General features: G+C 48.2%; 1 long non-coding RNA gene across 15 annotated transcripts in view; it reads right to left on the bottom strand.

Moving 5' to 3' along the window:
• Positions 1-2,138: 2,138 nt before the first annotated feature.
• Positions 2,139-20,819, bottom strand: part of LOC108177689 (uncharacterized) — a 28,522-nt gene continuing 9,841 nt past the window's right edge. For 5 of the 15 annotated variants that reach the window (XR_016210791.1, XR_016210795.1, XR_016210783.1 and 2 more), the window contains exons 2-10: positions 17,497-17,634; positions 17,160-17,408; positions 13,476-14,807; positions 12,468-12,644; positions 11,042-11,179; positions 8,367-8,570; positions 7,526-7,815; positions 2,681-2,903; positions 2,139-2,394 (exon numbers count right to left, since the gene is read on the bottom strand). This is a non-coding gene — a long non-coding RNA (uncharacterized LOC108177689). Of the gene's footprint in view, positions 2,395-2,680; positions 2,904-5,890; positions 6,704-7,525; positions 7,816-8,366; positions 8,571-10,822; positions 11,180-12,467; positions 12,645-13,475; positions 14,808-17,159; positions 17,409-17,496; positions 17,635-18,821; positions 18,939-20,819 lie in introns of those variants that run through there. The other 10 variants (XR_016210788.1, XR_016210794.1, XR_016210785.1 and 7 more) reach the window with 8 other exon arrangements.

Here is a 20,819-nt window from a genome sequence, read left to right as displayed (position 1 = left end):
CCCCCATTTCCTCTCTTCTGTGTGTCAGCTCTGTGCAGCTGAAGAGTAACGAACCCAAAATACCTAAGTAACAAATGAGTCACCACGCTCGCTCGCACAGCAGAGCTCTGCTGATCAACGGATGTGTTGGGGGTAAACAGCAGAGGAGGTGGCTGCCCAGAGAGAGAGAGAGAGAGAGAGAGGGAGGGAGGGAGGGAGAAAAATAGAAACCAAGTGAACAAGTTGGCAGAGGTAGCTTAGAGCCGCTGAGGGGGTGGAGGGGCGGGGAACTTGGTTGGCTTGCAAAGGTGAGATCAGCGCCTCAGCTTGTCACACCCTGGCTGACTCAGGCTAAGCCCGGGCCCCTCAGGACCTGCGAACACTCGGCTGCCTAGGAGAACTCAGCTGGACCCATCGCTTACTGCAGTCCGCTCGTGTTTACAAAGCGCTGAGTCCTAGGGCTTGGAATTCTTTGTTCAAGTGACTTACAGAGCCTGCAGTGACAGTCCTCCGGGGCCATTCCTTTCCTGCTTACGTGTAGCTGGGTGACAAGAGTCAGGGCAGAATCTAAACTTTTTTCTTGTTTCTAGAATGCCTGCCTCGTTTTCCCAAAACCTTATCTTGAAGTGTAACAGCGGATCCGGTTGACCTCCCTGAGCCCAAGGCTGCAGGCAGCCCTGGAGGTGACCATGACGAGTGACTGAGAGGCCGTGCTTCTGCTGAGGGATCCTGGAGGCTGCCCGGTCAGGGCCAGCTTTGCTCAGAACCCAGAGGGTATATGTCCTAGGTGCTGAGGACGTGACTCCTACTTTTCACAGTTTTCTAAGTAAAAAAGGAGTAAAGTGATCTTAGTACCCGGAACACACCTGCTGAGCTGATTTCGTAGGGCTCTGCCTCACCAGCCCACAGTCGAAGCTGTCACAAGAGAACAGGAAGATAAACCACACGTGCAAGGAACACAGGTTACAAGGCATCAGGCCCGAGAATGTCACACGACTGCCAGGGGAATTTTTTGGAGGAAAAAAATGATAAACCGTCCCCTGAGATAGGCTGTTTTGGATCCCGAGGGTGACACGGTTTGATCACAAGTCATCTGGTTCTCTCTTAGGTTCAAACCAGGAAGTTCAGGCACGTGCTTAAAACCAGAAGAAATAAAAAAAACCCAGTTGATTTGGATTTTCAAGCCGCTAGCCTCGTTCCGCTTCACTGGAGCCTGCAGTGGGGGCTGCCGTCAACCTCTGGGTTTATCTGCTGCAGCTCCCCACCCCTATCCCGCATAAGCAGAAAACCAGATGCCATGACTTGCAAAAAGCAAAGCTCTACCTCAAGAGGCGAGGCTTTGGCAGCTACAAAGAAAACGGCTCTAGCCCTGGGAAGAGACCAGATTCACGCCTTGATAAAGGTGAATGCTCCGGTCCCCGTGAAGTTCCCTCAGAGCACTGCCTCTGCTCGCTTCCGCTTCGGCTCGGCTGAGTCCGTGGGTGAATAGTGAAAAGTCCTCTCTGGAAAGGATACACGAAAATCTTCTCAGGAGGTCCATGTCCTTGACCTCAGAAGACTTGATTTCAAATTGCTTTTTATTTTTCTATCTATTTTTTTATTTATGTTACAGGTAGAGTTATAGACATTGAGAGAGACAGAGAGAAAGGTCTTCCTTCCACTGGTTCACTCCCCAAATGGCCGCCACGTCCTGCGCTGCACCGATCCGAAGCCAGGAGCCAGGTGCTTCTCCTGGTCCTCCCATGCGGGTGCAGGGCCCAAGCACTTGGGCCATCCTCCACTGCCCTCCTGGGCCACAGCAGAGAGCTGGCCTGGAAGAGGAGCAACCAGGACTAGAACCCGGCGCCCATATGGGATGCCGGTGCCACAGGCGGAGGATTAACCTAGTGAGCCACGGCGCCAGCCCCTCAAATTGCTTTTTAAAACTATGTAAATAATACGTGTTTGTTATAAAAATAAAATTACAAACAAGAAATTAGCCATCATTTCAACCCTCAGCGGCTAACAGTTTAGGGTGTTTCCTTCCTGTCACTTTATGGACCTTCTTTTAACCCAGCTGCACTCCTGTTCCAGGCTTAGAATCATGCATGCTACTTTTGCTAAATTTATCTTATTCATTTTCCCTGTCATTCTATGGACAATTATGCAACTGTAAATACTTTTTTTAAATGATTTGTTTATTTGAAAGGCAGAACAATTGGGAAAGAGAGACAGGGAGGGAAGGAGGGAGGGAGAGGGAGAGGGAGATCTTCTATCTGCTGGTTCACTGAGTCACTCCCCAAATGGTCACAAAAGCCAGGGCTGGGCCCCACCAAAGCCAGGATCCAGGAACTCCATCAAGGTCTCCCATGTGGATGGCAGGGGCTCAAGGACTTGGGGCATCTTCTACTGCTTCCCAGGGGCATCAGCAGGGAGCTGGATTAGAAGCAAAGTAGCCAGGACTATAACCAACACTCCAATATGGGATACCTATGATAAAGGCAAGGCTTAACCCGCTGAACCACAACACCAGCCCTGCAACTACAATTATTAATGGTTGCCTAGCAATCCATAGAGCTATGGATTGCTCATGGAGCAACCCTATGTTTGGGACAGTAAATTTGTTTCCAGGTTTTAAAACTGTAAGTCTTTATTTAGTTAACATACTCCATTTGGAGATTTTTGCACCAGCCCCACCACTCAACCATGTGACAAATCCTACCAATGTGTGGATCAGTGGCATGAAGGTTTCAGGAGGAATGTGCAGGACGGTCAGTGGGAGCTGTCACTGCAGCCTCCTTGGGGGAATCTAGCCTCTCTTGAGCTACAAGACTCATGGATTCCCAGTTCGAGGGTATTGAAGAATGTAACCAGCCTTCTTGCTGTGCGTCTCCCTGTCAAACATGACCGAAGAATCCCATCTTCAGTGCAGCATTTCCAATCTCCTTGGAGAAAAGAGATCATATTTCCAGTGAATAAAAACAAAAGTAAAAGGGTTCCCATTGTAACATAGCAGGTTGAGCCGCCACCTGCAATCCCGACATCCCGTATGGGTACTGATTCGATCCAGATCCAGATCTGATCCAGATCCCTGAGAATGTGCCCAGGAGGCTGGCGCCGCAGCTCACTAGGCTAATCCTCCACCTTGCGGCGCCGGCACACCGGGTTCTAGTCCCGGTTGGGGCGCCGGATTCTGTCCCGGTTGCCCCTCTTCCAGGCCAGCTCTCTGCTGTGGCCAGGGAGTGTAGTGGAGGATGGCCCAGGTGCTTGGACCCTGCACCCCATAGGAGACCAGGAAAAGCACCTGGCTCCTGGCTCCTGCCATCGGATCAGTGCAGTGTGCCGGCTGTAGCGTGCCGGCCGCGGCGGCCATTGAAGGGTGAACCAATGGCAAAGGAAGACCTTTCTCTCTGTCTCTCTCTCTCTCACTGTCCACTCTGCCTGTCAAAAAAAAAAAAAAAAAATGTGCCCAGGAAAGCAGCAGAAGATGGCTCAAGTCCTCAGGCTCTTGCACTCACATGGGAGACCCACATGGAGTTCTAGGTTCCTGGCTTCAGCCTGGCCCAGTCCTAGCAGTTGTGGCCATTTGCAAAGTAAACCAACAGATGGAAGACCTTTCTCTCTTTGTCTCTGCCTCTCTTTCTGTGACTCTGCCTTTTAAAGAAATAAATAAAGTCTTTTTACAAAAAAAAAAAAAAAAAAGTAAAGCAAAGAATAGGGACAATACATGACAAATTGAAAATCTTATTTTTTAATTTTTAAAATGTATTTATCTTGTATATTTTAGAGGCAGAGAAATACACAGAGAAAGAGACAAATCATACATCCACTGGTTCACTCACCAAATGCCTGCAACATCTGGGGCTGGGCCAGGCCAAAGCTGAGGGGCAGGAACTCAATCTGGGCCTCCCACATGAGTGGCAGAGGCCCTCACTGCTGTCTCCCAGGGTGCACATTAGCAGGAAGCTGGAATCAGGAGCAGAGCCAGGACTCCAACCCAGGCACTCTGTTGTGGGATGCAGGTGTTCCGAGGCATCCTAATCACCTACCACAAACAACTCCTCCCAAATATGTTTTTTTAAAGATTTATTTATTTATTTGAAAGCATTACAGAGAAAGAGAGGCAGAGGCAAAGGCAGAGAGAGGGAGAGGTTTTTCATCCTCTGGTTCACTCCCCAAATGGCTACAACCAACCAGGGCTGGGCCAGGCAGAGGCCAGGAGCCAGGAGCTTTGTCAGGGTCTTCCATGTGGGTGCAGGGACCCAAGCACTTGAGCCATCTTCTGCTACTGTCCCAGACCCATTAGCAAGGAGCTGGGTTAGAAGGGAAACAGCCGGGACTTGAATTAGCTCCTATATGGGATGCTGGTGCTGTCAGGAAGCAGCTTTTACCCGTTATGCCACAGTGACAGCTCCCCCCCACCCCAAATCTTATTTTTAAGAAGAAAATACAATAGTAGCTCTCATTCTGGTTTCTTTGTTAGAAGAAAAAAATGTATATTATCTGAGAAGCGGAGAGAAAATCCTCAACCACATTTTCATTCCCAAAATGCTGGAAGTAGTTAGGGCCAACATAAGAGATGGGAATGCAAACCAGGTCTCCAACATGGGTGGCAGGAACCTAATTACCTAAGTCATCACCACTGTTCCCAGAGTCTGCCTTCTCAGGAAGCTGGAGCAGAGCCAAGGCTGGGAATCAAACACAAGCACTTGGACGTGGGACATGGGTGTGTTAATCCCTAGGCTAAATGCCTGCCCCGTTATTCTGAATTCTCTTGGGCTCCCCTGGTTAGGTTACTTGCTGGAGAGGTGTGCTTTGAGCTGCAGAGTTAGGGCAGCAGAAGCAGACAGACATGGCATCCGTCAAGATGGGTAGCCGGCTGCAGATAAAGTTTATCATTTGTCAGATAGTTCACAGCTGCATGCTTGAATTCTTGCAAACGCTGTTTTCTTTCAAAGCCAAGTCCTACATCATACAGAATACAGTTCCTGAGCAATTAGAGAGTGTGCTCTGTCATAAGCCCTTTCTAGTGATTCTTTCACTTAGAATCTCAGTAAACCAGAGTTGGATTCTTTTCTCCATTTTGTGTACAAGATCATTAAACAGGAGCAAGGGAAAATAAATAAATAAGTAAAATAAACAAAATAACTCACAGGGGAAGTGGCTAATAAATGTTTGAGTGAAGACTGGATCCCAGGGCTGACTTCAAAACTCGTGGTCTTGGGGCTAGCACTGTGGGGTAGCAGGTAAAGCCACTGCCTGCAGTGCTGGCATCCCATATGGGTGCCGGTTTGAATCCTGGCTGCTCCACTTCCGATCCAGCTCTCTGCTATGGCAGTAGAAGATGGCCCAAATCCTTGGGCCCCAACACCCATGTGGGAGACCCAGAAGAAGCTCCTGGCTCCTGGCTTCAGATCAGTGCAGCTTTGGCTGTTGGGGCCATCTGGGGAGTGAACCATCGGATGGAAGACCTCTCTCTGGCTCTCCTTCTCTCTCTGTGTAATTCCGACTTTCAAATAAATAAATAAATCTATCTTTTTTTTTTTTTTTTTTTTTGACAGGCAGAGTGGACAGTGAGAGAGAGAGACAGAGAGAAAGGTCTTCCTTTGCCGTTGGTTCACCCTCCAATGGCCGCCGCGGCCGGCGCGCTGCGGCCGGCGCACCGCGCTGATCCGATGGCAGGAGCCAGGAGCCAGGTGCTTTTCCTGGTCTCCCATGGGGTGCAGGGCCCAAGCACCTGGGCCATCCTCCACTGCACTCCCTGGCCACAGCAGAGGGCTGGCCTGGAAGAGGGGCAACCAGGACAGAATCCGGTGCCCCGACCGGGACTAGAACCCGGTGTGCCAGCGCCGCTAGGCGGAGGATTAGCCTAGTGAGCCGCGGCGCCGGCCAAATCTATCTTAAAAAAAAAAAAAACAAAAACAAAACACAAAACTTGTGGTCCTTGCACTCTATCATGCCACCTCTTTTGTTAATCTTAACAGATAAACATGCTTGCAGTAAAAACTGAGTTAATACATATTGATTGGAAGTGGGGTTGGATTCAGCATTGTGGCTTCACGAGAAAAGCCACTTCTGCAAACCCAGCATCCCCAGATGAACTGGTTCACAGCCTGACTGCTCCATTTCTGATCCAGCTCCCTCATAATGGTCTGGGAAAAGCTGCGGGAGATGAGCCAAGTGTTTGGGCCCCTGCCACCCATGTGGGAGACCTAGCTGGAGCTCCTGGTTCCTCATTTCAGTCTGACCTAGTGTCGGCTGCTGTGACCATCTGGAGAGTGAACCAGTGGATGGAAGTTCTCTGTCTCTCTCCCTGTTCTCCATCAAGGGGCCCTTAGAGATGACCCATGGAGACAAGAGGTCAGTCAAGTCGACTATTGATGAAGAACCCTTCTATGGAGCTCCTAAAGACCCCAAGGAGGCTCTGAGAATCAGAACAGCTTCTACCTCCCATTTTCTCCAAGGCTAGACCTTGAGACATGTGATTTTTGGTAGAAATGGACATTATTACTTTTACAGAACTTTTTTTAAAGATTTTTATTTATTTATTTAAGAGGCAGAGTTACAGAGAGAGACAGAGAGAAAGATCTTCCATCCTCTGGTTCACTCCTGAAATGGCTGCAACAGCCGGAGTTGTGCCAATCTGAAGCCAGGAGCCAGGAATTTCTTCCGGGTATCCCACGCAGCTGCAGGGGCACAAGGACTTGGGCCATCTTCTACTGCTTTTGTAGGCCATAACAGAAACCTAGATCGGAAGTGGAGCAGCCAGGATGAGAACCGGAGCCCACGCAGGATGCCAGCACTGCAGGCAGTGGCATTACCTGCAATGCCACAGCACTGGCCTCTCCTCAGAATAATTTAATGAATGGTTAGACCATATGGTAAGTGCCTGTTTTCCCACTAGGCTTGAGTTTTTAATGCCAGGGACCATGTCCATCTTGTTCTTTGCTATATCCCCACTCCAAGTACTGTACTGGGTCCATAGTAGAATGTCTTAAGGCTGCTGTTACAGAGTATCATAGACTAAATAGTATCACAGATACTTGTTGCAGCTCTGGAGGCTAGAAAGGTCAAGGTCAAGGTGTTGGGGAACTCAGTGTCTGTTGAAGACCAGCTTCCTGGTCCACGGACAGCAGCCTTCTCCCTGTGTCCTTGTGTGGCAGAAGGGGAAAGGGAGCTCTCTGGGGTCTCTTTTATCTTTAACAACAACAAAAAAAAACTATGTATTTGAGAAATGGCTATGTGCAGGGGAGGGGAGGGTGAGGGGGTGGAGAAGAGAGCTCTTAGCCACTGGCTTACTCCCCAAATTCCCACAATGGCTAGGACTGGGCAGGGGCCAGAGCCAGAAGCCAAGAACTCAACCCACTGTGGATGGCATGAACCCGATCATCTGAGCCATCACTACTGCCTCCCGGGGTCTGCACTAGCAGAAGTCAGGAGCCAGAACAGGGCGTCGAATCCAGGAGGCATCTTAATCAACGTCTTAACCATTAGGCCAAACGATCACCCCTGGGGTCTCTCCTATAGGGACACTGGTCCTGTTCATCAGGATTCTACCTCCAATTACCATCACAGCAGGGACTGGGTTCCAACACATGAACCTGGGAGCACATGCAGCCTCCAATATAGATGGCCAAGAAAGTCTGTCGAATGAATGAAAAGTATCTGGGCCAAATGCGTAGGCTGGAGTTAAGGATGACTCATGATCAATTCCCCTTGCATAGATGTATTTCTCAGAATACACAGTCTGAGTTGAGATGGCCCAAGGCCCAAATCGAGAGAGGTCAGGGAGTGTGTAGAATCAGTTTCCACTTCTTGTAGTATTCACAATAAGACTGGTTATCAGCGTGAAGCCATCTGAAATGAGAAGTGAAGAGTTTCCTTTTCTCCCCTGCCCTGCCTGGCAACATGGAGTGAAGATAAACTTTTGTTCCTCTCTCTTCTCCTGGATTCCTTAATCAAATCGGATTTATGCTAGGCTTAGGAAGACAAGCCCTCCTGTGAGCGTTTACAGCTTCCTGCTTGTTTCCCAAAGGGACAATTTGGGCTGAAAGTGTGCATTAAGCCCAGTCTTTAAGCAATTAATAATGTGCTCAAGAAGTAAAAAGGACGAACGTTACAAGTGGATTTTGTCATAATCCCATATCTCCCAAATGTGTAAGCCCCGGGAAAGTCCAGATCCCCAGCAGAAGCCCATCTGCTGTATTTCTGGTGTGCTACTCCTCTGTTTATATTTGCTCATTTCTCTTATGCGGTGCCAGGAGAGGAAAAGTGATATTTTAGAAATTCATCTGCTCGTATTTATGCAAACACATTGCTCTCCAAGTGTGGGTTGAGCGATGTGAGTAAAGCAGACACAAATGTCTCTGACAGGCCACCGAGTAATAAAGAGAAGGGAAGATACACACCTAGAACATCTGATGCTGTGGCCAAGGACCAGCCTCGCTCGGCAGGGGAGAACCGCTGGGATGGGAACCCCAGATCTGAAGGCTCGCTGGAGTCTGTCAATGAATGCGTCTCGAGCCTCTAGTGTGTGCTCACCAGTTTGGGGATCTTAAAAGCTTAAGATTTCCAGTTGAGAACACAACAGGAGATAATTATGCGATGGCATGCTACAGACATAAAAAAGCCGACCCTCAGTTAGGTACCACCCTTTGCTAAGTGTTCCACATACATTATTTCAATTATCCTACAAGGTTGTTGTCTTCATTTTTCAGACCAAGCCCCGTGGTGGCCATATGCTTTGCTTTCAAGGTTATATACCTTAGGTTGTTTTGCAAATTCATGCTCTTTCTCCTATATTACACACAAGAAGTTTCTAAGGTTTAAAATCTGAAATTATACATGTTTCTACAGCTAACATTTGATGAATGCCTACTCTGAGACAGGGAAAAGTCTAAGTTCTTGAAAAATGACCTTGAGCTTTATAACCACACTAGAAGAAAGTACTGCTATTATCCCATTTTAAGGCTGAGGAAGCTAAGTTTACCTACAAGTCACATTGTCTGAATCACAAGGAAATATCAGGGCCTAGTCTTAGATCCAGGGTTCATATAGTTACTCACACACTATGCTATCTCTTTTTGAAGGAGTTCCTTTTGTCAAGGATTTATTTATTTATTTGTTTGTTTGAAAGGCAGAGTTACAGAGAGGGAGAGAGAGTGAGAGAGAGAGATCTTCCGTCTACTTATTCGCTCCCCAAATGGCCACAATGGTCAGGCCTGGGCCAGGCTGAAGCCAGGAGTCAGGAGCTCCACCCAGGTCTTCCACGTGGGTGGCAGGGGCCCAAGTATTTGGACCATTTCCACGGCTTCCCCAGGCATGACAGCAGAGTGGAGGAGAACTTTTAAGCACATTCCACTACACATACCCTCTTCAATGATCCCAAGCCCACATTGCAATAATAGGGACAATTCTCAGCAAACACAGTGTTTCCATTCCTTTTACAATTCCTCTTTTTCAGCCTGCACCCTAGAGTGCCTCACCTGTAGACATAATGCCTCAGCAGGTCAGGGTTGTTACTGAGGACAGCTTGAAAAACAAACTGGGGAGGCCAGCACTGTGGTGCAGTAGGTAAAGCTGCCACCTGCAGTGCCAGCATCACATATGGGCGCTGGTTTGAGTCCTGGCTGCTCCACTTCCAATACAGCTCTCTGCTGTGGCCTGAGAAAGCAGAAGGAGATGGCCCAAGCCCTTGGGCACTTGCACCTGCGTGGGAGACCCAGAAGAAGCTCCTGGCTCCTGGCTTCGGATCTGTGCAGCTCCGGCCGTTGCGGCCAACTGGAGAGTGAACCAGCGGGTAGAAGACCTTTCTCTCTCTCTCTCTCTCTGCCTCTCTCTTCTCTCTTTTTCTTTCAACTAAATAAATAAATCTCTAAAAAAAAAGAAAGAAAAACAAAAACTGGGTATTCTATATTCTTCCAAAGTTCAAGAATAAAGTCTCCTGAACTTGGTCCTTAAGGTTCTGCCTTAGAGTCAAGAGATGATTTCTCCACTTCCCATGATGGAGGCTAGCAGGCTTCCTCACCCAGCTGATGCTAGGAGAACTCGGGCATGGCCATATGCCCTGTAGGGCAGCCCCATGCCCTCTCCAGCCTCCTCCTTGAAGAACGAAATAAACTAGAGAATATCAAAGGTGCCAGAGTTCCTTCCTCGTTCCTCCTGGGAGACTTGCTGTGGTGGCTCCACACTACTCAGTTTAAGAGGGCAGAGCACGGAGGGGAGGGGCCAGGAGACCCAGTCTCAGAACCCCAAGTGCCACTTAGGGAGAAGCAAGCAGAAGCAGCAGGGAGTCTGAAAGATGGCACCTTATCCCAAAGATACACAAGTTAAGCCTCAAGAAACTGTTTAAATCATTGAGTCACAATGAAAAAAAAAAACTCTATGAGCTAAACTTAGTTTTTCCCTCTTGCTCCCCAGCAGGTGAGGGCTCATAAAGGACATCAGAGTGATTTAGAGAAAAAATGAAACTATTTTCTTTACACATCAGAGCAGAGTGAGTAATTTTGCGACCCTGGCTTGCACACGAAGGGCTGGCAGATGTGAGTTTCAGTAGCCAAAATCAAGAGCTGAGGCTGCAGCGGTCTCACCCCCCTCCCCAGACGGCGGGGGGCGGGATCCTGGCAGACCTGTCTTTGAGGGTCTCTTCTCTCCCCAGCGGGGCCCTGGTTCCTATACTCAGACAGTACAGGAACACATATGCTAATCTTCACCACAACGTTCGGCACGGGTCAGCCACCTGCGTTTCTTGGGTTAGACCTGTGATGCTGCTAAGGTTTCTGGTGTCCAAGGAGTGAGATTCCAGCCACTCCCCAGTACCTGTGGGTGTCCAGGACAGTGACCCCACCAGACGGTGGTCACCTACCCTAAGAGGAAGGTGCTGACGGCCAGCCGAGGAGCAGGAAAGGGAGGAAGAACGCTATGTAATGAAGCACTCAGGACTTAAAGCCACAGACTCATCCAGCAAGTCAATGTGTATTTGTGAGAGAGCCTTTGTGCTCTATGTGGCAAAAGGTTGTGGCACTCTAGAAATAGAAAATGAGAACAGAACATTATTTTCCAAGTACAGAAACAACCCTCCTACCTTCAGGCAAGCTTCCTTGATGGCGGGTAACAGAAAAGGTCATTGGTAGGCATCCAGGTTTGAAGTTCAAATCCCACTTTTACAACCTCCTTCCTGTGTAATCTTGGGCAAGTTTCTTAACCTCTCTGTGCCTTTCATCTGTAAAATGGAGAAAATAATATCTCTCTTACAGGGTTGTTGGAGGGTTAAATAATATATATGAAGCCTATTGAATAATGCCTGCGTGTGAGCCCTCAATCCATTTGGCTATTATTATTTTTATGACAAAGGTAAGAATAGTATGAATTTTCAGGTTCCTCTAGTTTAGGGCACCCCTAAATTTATTGATAAATGATTAAGGGTAAATTCTAATGGAAGTTTCAGTAAAGGAGTCACAGAGCGTCTCCCTCCATAAGCCGTCACCCTTTGCTGGGACATGTACCCCACATCCTGGGAACAAATGCGTTCATGCAGTGAGGCAGGTCCCTGGCCTAACAAGGCTTTTGGACAACCACTGGCGCCATGGCCTTTGCTGTCAAGGAAGATGCTCTGGCGACCGTGTTGAATAAGAAGACAGTCGAATCCCGTATGCAAAAGGCTGATTGGAGTCCCAGCTGCTCTGCTTCCGATCCAGCTCCCCGCTAACCTGCCTGGGAAAGCAGCAGAAGATGGTCCCAGTACTTTGGCCCCTGTCACCCAGGTGGGCAATCAGGATGGAGTTCCAGACTCATGTTTTTTTGCTGAGGTTGCAGCCATTTGGAGAGTGAACCAACAGATGGAAGGTAGCTTGCTCGCTCTCTCTCTCTCTCTCTCTCTCTCCCTTTGCTCTCTCTCTCTTACTCTGCCTGTCAAATAAATTTAAAAGAAGAAAAAGAAGACAGTACACCATTTCCTCCCGCAGGCTGAGTTCAGGACCAAGTCCATCTTCACTCTAGATGGGCAGTTCTACAGAGTGACAGGCAAGAAACCGGGCTTTGGAATCAGAGAGCCTTGGGTTTTAAATTGGGACTTCAGGGGCCAGCGCTGTGGTGTAGTGGGTAAAGCCACCACCTGTAGTGCCGGCACCCGCATATGGGCGTTGGTTTGAGTCCTGGCTGCTCCACTTCTGATCCAGCTCTCTGCTATGACCTGGGAAAGCAGTAGAAAATAGCCCAAGACCTTGGGCCCCTGCATCCACGTGGGAGACCCGGAAGAAGCTCCTGGCTCCTGGCTAGCTGGCTTCAAATCAGCGCAGCTCCGACCTCTGACCAATGTGGCCAACTGGAGAGTGAACCCACGGATGGAAGACCTCTCTCTCTCTCTCTGCCTCTTCTTCTCTCTGTGTGTAACTCTGACTTTCAAATAAATAAATAACTAAATAAATATTAAAAAAAATTAGGGCTTCATAGCTTATGAACCACATAAACCCAAAAGAATTATCCTTACAAATGGGGATAATAATACCTACCTAGTAGGGTCTCGTAGGGGAGGATTCAATGCAATTCTTGAACACAGAGTTGGCACTTAATAAACGTCGGTTCCCTCTGCCTCTTCCTCCCATTCCTGCTAAGACCCAGAGTTGGGCTGCTCAGTGGGCAAGGCACATGTATCAAATGGTGCAGCAACTTAATTTCTTCCCATTTTTCTAAGGCAAGAGGATGAGAGGAAATGAGCAACCAATTGGTTTAGCTTTTCCTACCTGTTGACCCTCTTCTTCTAGCACTTAAAAAGATGATCAAAATCCAGCCGATACTGGATGATCTTCAACAACCTGGGAATAGGCATCCCACTACTCTCTATTGAAGGTGGAGACAAAGAAGGCCTCAGGAGAATCTGCTCCCTCCAGCCCCTGAACTTGAACCCAACACCAAGGGAGGGGTGCAGACAGGTTGGCCATGGCCCTGTGCTATCTCGTCACCAAGGAGGAGGCAGTGGAAGTCCTGCTGGCTCCCTAGCAGAGCTGTCAGGATGAAACTGAGTCTCCAAGCTCATCACCAATCCTGTGTTTATTCACAAAAACACAGCCCCTCTGCTTTCTCTCTGGTTTCCATTCAAGCGCCCAACCACGCAGCTCCGTGGGGCCTCGCTCTGCTTCCCTACACAACCCACTCCCTTCAGCTGCCAAAGAGCCTTCCTGAGTTGAAGCAGAGGCTGAGGATGTGCCCTCCCACCATGGGAGACTGAGCTGCTGACACACAGGAGTGCTGGTGCGGGAAAGTACCGTGGTGGAATCAAAAAGCCACTTCCCAGAGATGAGGGGAGGACTATAGGTTGGTTTCCTGGGACACCACCAATCTAGTCCAGGACCTTGAAACCCGCATCTCAGCCCTGTGTCCTTCTATGCCTCAGTTTCCCAGTATGTGGACAGGGTAATGACCACCTTGGAAAATTGCTACCCATTGCCCAACCTGTCATCATTCTAAGTGTGACTGACTTGACCAACTTCAGAAAGCTGTGAGAGGTAATTAGTACTTACTGTGTACTCTGAGTTGAAAGATTCCCAGAGGACGGAGAGCTGAGGCAGCTTGTAATGAGTTCATGTTGTGCAGTAAAGTTTCAACAGAATATTTCTTTAGTTTCTAAGTTAGCCTTTCATTTTTGTCAAGGTAGAAAGGATTAGGTAACAATTGTTTAATTTTTTTTTCCTTTGCAAAACACTTTCTTCCTTTCTCCTTCCAATTTGGGCATCAACAGCTGTGCTGAAATACAAAGCCACTGCTCCCAGCTGAGACGCTCAGGACGGCAGTTTAAAAAGAGGTAAACGGGGGCGGTTGCTGGTGCAGCAGTTAAGGCACCACCAGGCACGTGCACATTCCATATTGGAGTACCTGGGTTCTAGTCCTGACTCTGGGCTGCAGATTCCTGCTTCCTGCTAATGCATACTCTAAGAGGCAGCAGGTGATGGCTCAAGTACTTGGGTCCCTACCACCCATACAGAACTCCTATATGAAGTTCCAGGCTTCTTGCTTCAGCATTTGGGGAGTGAAAGAGGATGATCACTCTCTCTCCCTCTCTCTCTCTCTCTCTCTCTGCCTTTCACATAAACAAAAATAAATAAATGAATACAATTTTAAAAGTAGTGAATATCTTTTAGTCTGTTCTTCCTATCATGCCAACAAGGTGGGTTGTAACTAGCTTTTTGTTGTTGTTTTATTTCCTTCTCTTTTTTAACAAATGCAAGTAAAATTTGCTGGACTGCAACTCTGTGAGATCCTGCCCCTCTTGAACCCAAGGGTTGTCTTTGCCTCCTGCTGCACGCTCCGAGGAGCGTTGTTTCAGATCACTTAAGACACGTAGACATTTATTTGCTCCTCTGCACAGCCCCAGGAGCACGAGAGGAACACACTTACAAAGATCATTCGTGATGTGCTGTCCCAAACCTCCGTTGTAAGAGATGCAAAGTGGGCTGGAGTCAGCCTTGGCTGCTCTTCTGAGAAGCAGCGTGAACAGGAGGAAGTGGGTGAGCGAGAAGGGGCCTTGTGGCTGCGGCGGTGACTCCATCCGCAAAGTCAGCACCTCCAGCCCGAGGAAGGCAGCACGGAGCCGAGCAGTGCTCTGCACTGAAGCCGCCCTATCTCCACATCAGCAGGGCTCGTGGGCCAAGTCTCTGCACACTGTCCGCACCCCCCGGGCGCTGGCGGTGACACAGGCATGCTTTGAAGTTGGCCAACTGTTTCTTGAAGGACTCAAGCCTGTCTCTCCTTCTCACCTTCTCAATGTTCAAGTACTTTGGGGCCAGAGGGAGGCGTCAACACTCTCTAGTGCTACTTGAAATGGAATTCCCGATGGCAGGATGTTCACACTTGGGCTTAAAACAAAACAATTAAACTCATCATCATCATCCAAGTAATTAACAAAAATATTTCCCCACCCCCACCCCCACCTCGGTGGTCTTGGTTTTGATTGCTGACAGTGCTATCGTTTTTACCCAATTCCTATTTTGTATTTTCATTTGCCTTGCTTGGTGTCCTCTTCCTTGTTCTTCCTTTTGTACCAACCTATCGACCACCTTTATCCCACGATATGGTTGGAGAATGAAATCCCTTTCTTTCATGTTTATCCTGAAAACAATGAAAAGTCACAGTCCCCCATCAAAAGTGATCAGCAGGGGCAGGCGTTGTGGCACAGTGAGTTAGGCTGCCACTTGGGATGCCTGCATCCCATATCAGTGTCTGGTTCTAGTCCTGGCTACTCTGCCTCCGATCCAGCTTCCTGCTAAAGAGCCTGGGAGGCAGCAGATGATGGCCCAATTACTTAGTTTCCTGCCACTCATGTTGGAGACCTGGATCGAGTTCCTGGTTTCTGGCTATAGCCTGTCCCAGCCCTGGCTACTGTAGGCATTTGGGGAATGAACCAGTGGATGGAGGATCTTTCTCTGTCACTCTGCATTTCAAATAAATAAATCTTAGGAAAAACAACAACAACAGGTGATCAGCAATATGCTTTGTTTGTTTTTTTTTTTAAAGATTTTATTTATGGGGCCGGTGCTGTGGCGTAGTGGATAAAAACCGCTGCCTGCAGTGCTGGCGTCCCATGTGGGTGCTGGTTCAAGTCCTGGCTGCTCCACTTCCAATCCAGCTCTCTGCTATGGCCTGGGAAAGCAGTAGAAGACGGCGGTTTTCACCCGCTACGCCACAGCACCGGCCCCTAGCAATGTGCTTTGACGCACCCTGAGGGCACCTGGCACTGTGTTTATTTCCACTTCTGTGACTCAGCACCCCCTGGGCGCCATGCTGTATACTGCTTTGGGGTCAGTCGTGAGATGAAGACCTACCACTGGAAGTTCAACTTAGTAATAATAATTCTCCATTGAATTCAGATGATTGACACATTTTCTTGTGGCCAGTAATTAGTGACCAGCTAGGGCTAAGGTGGTCTCTAAACTTCGGGTTTGCCTGCTTAATTCTAATAACAGCCAGCAAAGGTAGGGGAGACAGAAACAGCTTCCCCTGTGAGGTGTTGGGCATAGATGGTCTGCTAACAATGGTGGTTTTCCCATGTTTGTAGTTTGCCAATCATTTTGGCAGGATAAAAATCCCTAAGGAGCAATTTACCCCATGGACTGTCACTTGCCAGTGTAAAAAAAAAAAAAAAATTGAGAATAAAAAACAAAGCTTTTACAGAGGATAGGGCTGATTTGTTTGGATCCTCAGGGCCTAAGTTCTCAAAAAATATTTATTGAGGTCATTTTATTTCTCGGAGGGTCTAATGATAAGCAATTTTCCAATGATTTCAGTCTTGGTGCTATGCTGTGCTTGGAGAATAAATCTCTACCTTAAGTACAGTCAGATGACTGTGGGCAGACTAACTTCTCCTTATTAATATTATTATCTTAGTGTTTATTAATTTTTCTTTATTTGAAAAGAGAGAGAGAAAGCTGACTTATTCCCGAATTCTGCTGATTTATTCCCAAAATGCATGCAATATGGAGTTAAGCCAGTCCAAAGCCAGGAGACAGAAACTCAGTCTAGGTCTCCCATCTGGACTGGACCCAAGTACTTGAGCCATCACCTGCTGCCCACCAGGGACTGCATTAGCAGGAAGCTGGAATCAGGATGCCAGAGCCAGGACTAGAACCCAGGTACTATGGTATAGGATGTGGGCATCTTAACTGGTATCTTAACTGGTATCTTAACCACTAGACCAAATACCCGCTCCAGACTTCTCCATCTTTTTTTTTTTAAGACTTATTTATTTGAAAGGCAGAGTTACAGAGAGAGAGAGAGAGAGAGAGAGAGAGAGAGAGAGAGAGATTCTATCCGCTGGTTTATTCCCCAAATGGCTGCAGAAGCCATGGCTGGGCCAGGCTGAAGCCAGAATCCAGAAGCTTCTTCTGGGTCTCCCACATGGGTAGCAGGAGTCCAAACACTCGGGCCATCTTCTGCTGCTTTCCCAGGCACATTGGCAGGGAGCTGGATCAGAAGTGGAGCAGCTGGGCTATGGGATGCTGAAGTCGCCATCAGTGGCTATACACGCTACACCACAACACCGGCCCCTTCTACATCTTTTAAAAACAATTTTTTTTATTTGCAAGACAGAGACAGAAAGAATGCACAAGCTCCCAACTGCTGGCCCAGTCTCCAAATGCCCTCTGTGGTCCCTGGCTCTGACAGAAGCCAGGAGCTAGGATGTCCCACGTGGGTAGCAGAATCCCAAGTACCTGAGCCCTCGCTGCCGCTCTCCAGAGTCCGCATCACCACGAAGCCAGAGTCAGAAGCCAGGTGTTGAACCCAGGGGCTCAGGTACGGGTCGGGGGCCTCCTCCTTGGTTTCTCCACAGCTAAGCCAATGCCTGTCCCCTTGCGCATTTTCACGACACATGACACGGAAGGAGCAGCAGTCGGCTGAGTCCCTCAAATGCTTGTCACTCACTGATTGGTCCGCTGAGGATCTGTTTAAAATGTTTCTTTCTAGAAAGAGAGGAGGGAAGAAAAGAGGGTCCAAAGTGGTCACCAAAATAGCCAGAAACAGGCTAAAATCTTGGCCTAAGGGACGGACCTGGGCAGGAGGATCAGAGCAGTGCTTTTCTGAGGTCACATCAGCAATTCCCTGGGCCACAGCTTTCTCTCGCTCAGGATGCAATTTGTTCAGGCAGTGCAGCTGGGGGCAGCAGGGCTTCGGATATAAAAGTGCTGGCTGGTAAGAGAAAATCAAAATAATCCCCATTAAGCTCCCATTATCTTGAAAATTAGAAACTCTAATGAGAGGCTTCCAGGATGAGCTGAGCAGTAGGAGAGCACCCCTGATGCACCCTGTCCTGTGAGGATGTCACGGCCATCAGCATGCACAGGCTGAGTGCCCGAGTGCCTGGGGACAGCATCCCAGGCTCCCCAGGACTCAAAAGCCGCGATGGAAAGACAGAGACACGGGCCAGGGGCCAGGCTGGCTCCCAGGGAGACCCTGGGTCTGCAGGGTGACTGCCTTCAACTCTGGGTTTGGTGGGTTGTTCCACAGAAACTCTCCCTGAATATATTTAACTTTCAGAGTCCCAGATTCCCTAAAGGACGCCCTCACTTGTCTGGCTCAAAAACTGGGTTCTCGTCATCCTATTTCAGGGGACATTTTTTTGGAAAGCAGGCTGCTGGGGCATGCTTATCCCCCTGGCAATGAGCCACTGCGGGAGCACTGGTCTCAAAGGCCTGGCAAATGGTTTCCAGGGTTTTCTATTCTCAGACCACATCTCCTCACCAGCTCTGTGTCCCTTCCCGGCACGGCAGGGCCCAGTAGTACAGCATCATCTCCTGGCTCTGAGCCAGAGTGTGCCCAGCAGCACTCAGCACTGTACAGGGAGTCTGTGGGAGCCTGCAAGCCCCCTCCGCCACACCCCTACCGGAGCAAGGAGGGAGATTATCAGGCAGCAATCAGTGTTGTTATTATTACCCTGATGTGTAATAAATCTGCGTGGTGCAGTAAATTAAGGCAAGGCTCTGTTCTCACTTTACAGGCTGCCAATAGTTTTATTGTAACAGCTCGAAGAAGTGAGTTTTCCTTTTTAGGCAGAGTAGAGGAAGCTGTGAAATTCAAAGAGCGAACAAAAGGACACTCCCCACAGTCGGAGAGACAGGTACTATCCTGGAGCCAGCTCCTCAGGACGTCCGACACCTACTATTTTTGTGTTCAGTGGTGTTAGAGTGTGGTGAGGCCTTTCTGAGCCCCCCAAGAATTCATTTGAATTCATTTTCATTTCAATGTCTCGCTGCTGTCTTCCTCCCGCACGCACGGGACTCGCAGGCTTTCTTTCGGTGATAAACCTGAGCTGATTATAAGATCACAAATGGGTTCTGGAACTCATTAGAGTCAGCAAATGAGCATCAGTGAGATACTTGCTTGGACTGAAATGGGGATCATCTGTCCAATTCGGCAATTAGCGCTCAGGGGGTGAAGAGCGGGGCGGTGAGAAGGCTTCCAGCTCCCAGCAGGATTACCATCCTTTCAGATGTCTGTGGAGAGAGAGGCTCCTGCCCTGGCTTTTCTTCCTTCACACCCATGCACCCCCAGTGCAGAAGGCAAGGGAAGCCCTTGAGAAATGCTTCACCTCTGCCCTTTGCCAAGTTCAAAGCCCAAGAGGGGTCTTTCATCACACCCCCTGCATACCTGACACTTCATTAATTATCATGATGGGGGGGCATGACCCCTCCTGTTTGGTAGCAAATTCTATTTCTCTTCTGTTTTAGAATTCAGCCCTTTTTATTTATTTTATTTTTTTTGTTTTGTTTTCACTCAAATGTTAGCCATGCAAGGTTTCTTAAACCTCTGGTTATTTTCCCCTAAACTGAACATACAGGGAGCCAGTGCTCTGCTTTATATGTCCTGGTACCCTTGAACACATGAAGCTGTTGCACACATGGTTGATACTCGATATATGAAGTTAATTCATTGACTTTCAAAATAGTCTTCTAGCACATTCTACAACCACCAGCTCTATTCCTCTGGTTAACCTCACCATCCCTATACTGCCCCCAAAAAACTAGGCCCTCCTTATGTCCTTCCAACCAAAGCTGAGTCCCTCGGGAACCTTCTCGGCAAAACCCTAGGACTCACCCCTTGCTCCTCTTTAAAAAACATGACACTCCCTTGCTTGAGCCTCAGTTATTAGCAGCAAATGCTACTGCAGAAAACTTCATTCTCCGAGTTGGAGTATTCTCATGAATTCTATTTTTCTCTCTTAGCCATCCCCTTAACACATTCTACCTCTGGTTAATCTAGAACCAGTCCAATCATCAGAAACTGGAAAAACTGAGGTCATAATTTGTGAATCTGGTTTGAGTTTGCGATTTGGTCTTTCAGCTCAAAATTAATATTGTAAATTTGCTGGGAGAATGCTTTCCACTTTCTGGACCTGAACTAGCATTGTCTACACAAATTTGGTATCTGGCTTAACTCATTAGTGAAAGGAAAAGGACATTTCCAGCTCCTTTCCTGGTCTTTCCTCTACCCCACTACTGTTCCCCACCCCTCAGCCCACCTTTGGACACACACACACACACACACACACACACACACACACAGGCATACGAGTCACTGAAGGTCAGGAGGATAGAGCTGTTCCTTGCATTTCACTTAGGATGTCTCATTGTTTGAAATTACTAGTTCTCAGGCAGAAGCAGACGTGGACAGAGTTAAGGGCTTTTGCTCAGCCATATAAAGTGGCACAAACCCAGGCTTTCCTCTTCCTCTAAGGCTGCTCTGGCATTCGGTCTTCCCTGAGGGGAATAAGCAGATTCATATTAACAAGCATGTACGGAGTGCTGACTTGGTACCCAATACTATAATTATTGTCCCTTGTACTGTCTCAAATTTCTTTCTTCATATTCTTTGTTGTTTTTTTTTTTTTTAAACTCCACTCTTTCTCTTTAAAGCAGGTATTAGTATTCTCATCTAATAAATGAAGAAGCAGGGGCTGGCATGGGGGTATAGCTGGTAAAAACGCTGCCTGCGAAGACACCAGTATTCCTTAAGGGAATTTGTGCCCTGCCTGCTCCACTTCCAATCCAGCTCCCTGCTAGGGTGTCTGGGAGAGTAGCAGAAGATGGCCCAAGTGCTTGGGCCCTGCCGCCCACATGAGAGACCCAGAAGAAGCTCCCAGCTCCTGGCTTCAGCGTGGCCCAGTCCCGACCATTGCAGCCATTTGGGGAGTGAACCAGTGGATGGAAGATCTTTCTCTTTCTGTCTCTCCTCCCCCCACCTTCTGTAACTCTGTCTTTCAGATAAATAAAATAAATCTTTTTTTTTTTTTAAAAAGAGAACCTGAATTCTATCATCTACAGAGTACAGCAATCCTGTCACAACAAATACCATTGTAAAGAATAAAACTTCTTGTT

This window comes from Oryctolagus cuniculus, chromosome 7 (genome assembly GCF_051225735.1).
Source record: "Oryctolagus cuniculus isolate XC-2025 breed Fujian yellow rabbit chromosome 7, ASM5122573v1, whole genome shotgun sequence".
NCBI lineage: Eukaryota > Metazoa > Chordata > Mammalia > Lagomorpha > Leporidae > Oryctolagus > Oryctolagus cuniculus.
The sequence above is the reverse complement of the archived record's forward strand: the minus strand, read 5'-3'. Positions and strand labels throughout refer to the sequence as shown.